The 5,876-nt window shown below is 46.4% G+C and overlaps 1 long non-coding RNA gene across 1 annotated transcript; it reads left to right on the top strand.

Moving 5' to 3' along the window:
• The first annotated feature begins 252 nt into the window (after positions 1 to 252).
• LOC136324131 (uncharacterized) lies at positions 253 to 5,666 on the top strand. The gene is made up of 2 exons (XR_010729047.1): positions 253 to 649; positions 3,774 to 5,666. It is a non-coding gene; the product is annotated as an uncharacterized lncRNA (long non-coding RNA).
• The last annotated feature ends 210 nt before the right edge of the window (positions 5,667 to 5,876 follow it).

The raw sequence follows: 5,876 nt of genomic DNA, 5'->3' as shown, positions 1-5,876 counted from the left end.
GGGGACACTGTTCAGCCTGCCCAGTGCTCTGGTGACCTTCCAGTGTTGCATGCATGACACACCACAGGATTTCCTCAACTTCACCCTGGTGTCCTGCTGGGATGTCCTTCTCATTTTTTCCATGGTACACATTGTCACTGCATCACAGTCCAAACAGAGTGTCCTCCCCCCCCCCCCCCACCAACCAGTGCCTCTGTAAACATGAGTCACATGGAAAGCTAGAGGAATCTGTGTTCAGCCAGGGCCAGCAGAGTTCCTCAGCACATCATCTTCACATGTGGGCTATGGGTTGAGGAGAGTCACGCGGTTTCTTGCCGAGCAGATGTCTGAGCAGATGATGTCATACAGCAGCCTCCAAGGCCTACACAGATACTGCTCTTCTTTACCCCAACTTTTCCCCCTTCCAGGGGGATGTTCTCCAGCTATTGTATCAGCAAATATTACCCTCTCCCCATTTCTTCACCTTCTTGGGCTTCTCTCAGTTTGGTCTTTGACGACACCACCTAGCCCAGCGTTGGTCATCCCAGCCTAAGCTCTGGCACAAGCCTCTTTGTTGCTTCCCCTTGAGGAATGAAGGCTGTCCATATCGGCGCTCTGAAACAACTCGTTCTGCCATCTCCGCCTGCTGAAATCCTACCCATCCTTTAAGGTTTGTTTTACAAACTACCTCTTCCTGGATTATTTCAACTGGTTATGGACTCCCTAATCCCGGCACCCCAGGATATTTGGTTTGTTCTTTTATGCTTCTCACCTCATTTTGATTCGCATTCAGTTATTAATGTACATGCCCCCTTTGGAAGGTTCTTGGACCATCCCGTGACTGGGGCCAGAGAGCCTCCTGATGCCATGTGGATTGTGACTATGATTTCTCAGCAAGGCATGCCAAGGGCTCTGAGCCTCTTCTGAAAAAAATCTCTTGCCTTTCTGCAGTGAGCAACAATAGTTGTGTTGCATCTAAAATGCCTCTGGAATTCCTTCTGGATTTTTGCTTTTGCTCTTGCTAATGAATCCACCAATAGGTAGAGATATGTAGATAGGTAGGTAAGGGAGAAATGTGATTAGTGGTGTCCCAAATAAGGTATAATGAATTCTGTGACTAGGTATCACTATACACTCTCAATTTCTGTGTGAAACAATTAAAGGAATTAGGACATCGCCTCTCCACACCTGGGAGTCACCCAGCTGTGCTGGTAGGTATAGGTCAATAGGTCAAGAACACACCCCTGTGTTATCTCCCTGCCTTGCTAAGTGAGCTAATTTCCAACTGTCTCTGGGGGCCCATGACATCCGTTTTTAGATAGCAGAACCAGGAATAACAGGGTGAGTAAAATCTGTCATAGAAATGACCAGGGAACAGCGGGAAGCTAAAGCCTTCTTGGTTGTCTTATGGTTTCAGTTTCACTGTAATCTAGAATCCTATGCGGTCTCAACTACGGGAAGCTGGCCCAATTTTGGCAGCACAGTGACAATATTTTATCCTCATCCTGGAAGGTAAATGCTTCGAGGGTAAAATCTCTCTCAGTCTTGTGCAGGCTGAGTAACCATTGGTCTCTGACCATGTGGGCAGGCTCAGGGGTCCCTCCTTCTGCATTTAGATTCCGCTAGATTCACACTTGACACATTATATCCAATTAAGCAAGCTTGCTACCTCAACTGTGAACTCTCTCACCTTGTTTCTTCTTACGCTGATAGCTCAGATAGAATCTGGTACTTAATAAGAGTGTGATGAATAAGAAAATTAGTTGAAATTACATTGCCTTATTAATATGCCCAAGTTAGGTCAAGTCCTTTGACTTATTAAAGGCAAAGAATTATTTTCCATTATACTTGCTTCAGTGACATAAAAAATATATATTATATATTATATATATATAATACTTGTATATATTTCAAATGTGGAAAATTATTTGACTCTAGGTTATGGGCACACAATGCAAAAAAATAAATATATAAAAATTAAAATTAAAGAAGCCAATTTATATGAGGGAACAATTTCCCAACAGTGTTACCGAGTTTCTTCCCAAGTGCCCTGGGTTGAGGTCAGTCTTTGTAGTTAACATTGGGTTCCTGACCCAAACACAGTCTGTGCCAGTTATGAAAAAAAGGTCAGTTTTCCATGGTTTGGCTAAAGAGGTGACCTTGGGAAGATGTGCAGCCCTGTCTCTGGTTCTGGTGAAGTCACTGGAAAGCCGGCCCAGTCTGGCCATCCCGTGAACCCACCCGGAAATGGGGCTAGACAAGGACTGTCAAGCAAAAGGAAGTTGACCCATTCTACAAAGGCAGCCTTGGCGTAGGGAGCAAAGGAAAATACCCATCCCATTCGGGAGGAAAAATACTTCTTTAGCTATCATATTAGTTAAGAAACAGTGAAGTCACCTTAAAAATTGCTGTCTAAGGAAAGAAATGAGGACAAAATCCATTGGAAAAATTCAAATGTAGACAAAGACTTATGGACAGAAACGGGTTATTTTAACACAATGATAATTGCTAAAAATATGACATAGGGGCTGAATGAATATACGTGTGCATGGCCCATGGGTTATTATAGAACTCAAAATTATCTTACAAAGAGTTTGTAATGACATGCAAAATGCTAGTGACACAGGTGAGATGAAAAGTGTAAGACACAAAGCTGTATTCATAGCAGAACTTCGTAAAGAAGATGTAAAGCCTGAAAGAAAGTACAGTAAAATATAAAAAGTAGTTATTTCTAGATGACGAAATATGACCGGGGTCTTCGTTCGTTTGATGGCTGTAACAAAATACCATAGGCTGGGTGGCTTATAGACAACGAACATTTATTTCTTTTCATCCTGGAGGCTGGGAAGTCCAAGATCAAGGTGCTGGCAGATTCAGTGTCAGGTGCGAGGGGTCTCCAGGTTCACAGACAGTCATTTCACTGTCCTCACAAGTTGGAAGAGATACGGAAGCTTCTTCAGGTCTCTTTTATAAGGGCACTAATCCCATTTATGAGGGCCCACCTTCATGACATATCACCTCCCAAAGGTCCTATCTCCGCCCTGGCCGGTTGGCTCAGCGGTAGAGCGTCAGCCTGGCGTGCGGGGGACCCGGGTTCGATTCCCGGCCAGGGCACATAGGAGAAGTGCCCATTTGCTTCTCCACCCCACCCCCTCCTTCCTCTCTGTCTCTCTCTTCCCCTCCCGCAGCCAAGGCTCCATTGGAACAAAGATGGCCCGGGCGCTGGGGATGGCTCCTTGGCCTCTGCCCCAGGCGCTAGAGTGGCTCTGGTTGAGGCAGAGCGACGCCCCAGAGGGGCAGAGCATCGCCCCCTGGTGGGCAGAGCGTCGCCCCTGGTGGGCGTGCCGGGTGGATCCCGGTCGAGGTCGGGCGCATGCGGGAGTCTGTCTGACTGTCTCTCCCCGTTTCCAGCTTCAGGAAGAAAAAAAAAAAAAAAAAAAAAAGGTCCTATCTCCAATTACCATCACATTGGGCATTAGGTTTCAACATAAATTTGAGAGGGGGGTGACACAAACATTCAGTCTATTGCAACTAGTGATTTTAATTTTATTCCTCAGATTTTTTCATAGCTTCTTCAACATACAAACACTTCAAAAATAAGAAGAAAATATTTTTTAAAAATCTATGTAATCAATAGCAAATTAAAACCTTTAACTTTGCTCCTAGGTCATTGTAGAGGGGGACACTTTTATATTAGGAAGACGACAGCACTGACCACAGTGATTTCATGACTTTTCCGCAGAAGGTTTTAACTACGGAACCTAATTTACCCACCATCTCCTTGTCTTCTTTAGGCTGGCTCGAGCAGTCCTGGTGAGTGCCAGACTCCCCGCGAGCTGGGAAGCTCCTGAGCCATGCAAGTGCTTTAGCGAGCTCAAGTGATTTCTTCCCTTGGGAATTTGAACTGGAGAACACAGCGGGAACAATGAGAAGACACACAACGGGATCCGAAGATCGAGAGACAACCGGAGGAACTATGATCAAATGCTGCGCTAATGACCCTCAAAGAAGTGACTTCCTCGTGTCCCAACCCCTAGTTCACATGCACAGTGGGGCTGGCCGTCTTGGAACCCAGAGACCGCCGTACTGCTAAGAAGTCTGGGATGAAGGACTCCATGGAGAGAGAGGTCCAGGTTTGTCCCAGTTGAACTCAGAGAAGACCAGTAGAAGAACCACCAGAATCATGAAAAATTAAACACACACACACACACACACACACACACACACCACACACACACACTGTCCTTTTCAGCCACTAAGTCTTAGCAGTGGTTTGTTATCAGCAATAGATAACTGGGTACTCACAGCAGGAACTCCTGTTGCCGGGGCCCCTGCCACTTACCCTCCGCTTTTCCAGCTGCTCTTATTCCTTCCTGGCTAGCCCGCGCCCCGCTGTGTGTTCTGGGGTTCTCTGAGACTGCTACCTGCCGTAGTGGCCCTTACGGCTTTCATTCGCCCTGCGTTACTTTAAGGTAGGAGTTGTCAACCCTCAGCATTTAAAGAGCTGAACCAAAATGCACGTGTCCTAGGGAAGAGCCTGTGAGTGTGTCTAGGAGAGGGATGTTGTGAGACTTGTTTACCATTACACTCCCGTGCCTGGAATGGTGTCCATCACACAGCAAGAGCTTAAGAGAGAGTTGTAAATAAATGATCAAGTAGATCTTGGGTGCTTGTTTAAAACATAGATTCCAGGCCCCGGTTGGGTGGCTCGGTAGATAAAGCGTTGACCTGGTGCACCAGAGGTGGAGGGTCCAGCCCTCCACTCAGGGTGCGGACGAGAACGAATCAATGAGTACACAACTAGATGGAACAACTAAGTGAAATGAGCTGATGCTTCTATCTCTGCCCCCTCTCCCACCCCTTCTCCCTTCCTTTCTCTCTCAAATCAATAGAAATATAACAAAATAAAAGAAAATATAGATTCCAGGGCCCCACCCCCGGAGACTCTTATGTGGTAAGTCTGGGTTGGGTTGAGAAAACTGCATTATTAATTAAAGTCACCTGAGTGATGCCGAGGCGAATGGCCTATGGAACACATTGTCACCATCAGGGCACAAATGACATATGCGACCGAAAAAAGGCTAGTTGACCCAATTTCCAGCAGGCTGTGTGTCAGAATCACATGGAAGGCTTGTTCATATTAGTTCCTTGTCCTCCCCCCTGACCTACTGAAGCCTCAAAGCCCTGGGGGTGGAGACTGATAATCTGTACCATTGAGAAACTCCCAGGTGCGCCGGTTCACAGACTGGAGGGCATTTGGAAATCGCCGGCCAGACTGGCACAATTCTCTGAAAGTCACTGGTAGCCAAACACTTTCTCATTCCCAGGAACAGAGAACACACACCTCCTTAGGCAGACATTCTCATGCTAATCTTGAAGGCTTTTTGAAGAAAGGCTTTCATAACTACTGTGAGATGCATTCCTCCAGGACTTCTTTGAAGTCTACCTCTGTCACCTGTCAATCAGATGGTCCCATCTGCATGCGCAGGCTGAGAGGACTAAGTGAGCTAAGGTGTGTGTGGTGGCACTTCGGAACTGAAAACACCACGCCCGTGATTCGTTGTCCTTTGATCATAACTGTGTCACGCAAGGGATTAACTTTTATTTTTTTAACCTGTTTTTAGATAATCAATCAGGATTCATTATGAGGTGTCTTGTTCATTTAATTAAAGGCATGGAAAGCCAGACCTAGGATACCCCCTTATGTAAATATTTTAAGGACAAGAGACCCTGGCCACAGTGCTAGTCCCTTTACATGCTGTTCAAAGCTGCGTGTGATCTGAGCCCTGCATCACCTTGGTCTCTCCTTCCCCTGGCCCCTCTCCTCCCCCTCCTGCCTCCAAGTGTTCACTCTGCCAGAATGCCAATGCTGGTTCGCCTCTGTCACCAGCCCTGGC

The sequence above is a fragment of the Saccopteryx bilineata genome, chromosome 2 (genome assembly GCF_036850765.1).
Source record: "Saccopteryx bilineata isolate mSacBil1 chromosome 2, mSacBil1_pri_phased_curated, whole genome shotgun sequence".
Lineage (NCBI taxonomy): Eukaryota > Metazoa > Chordata > Mammalia > Chiroptera > Emballonuridae > Saccopteryx > Saccopteryx bilineata.
Note: the sequence above shows the minus strand (reverse complement) of the source record. Positions and strands in the feature narration are given on the sequence as shown.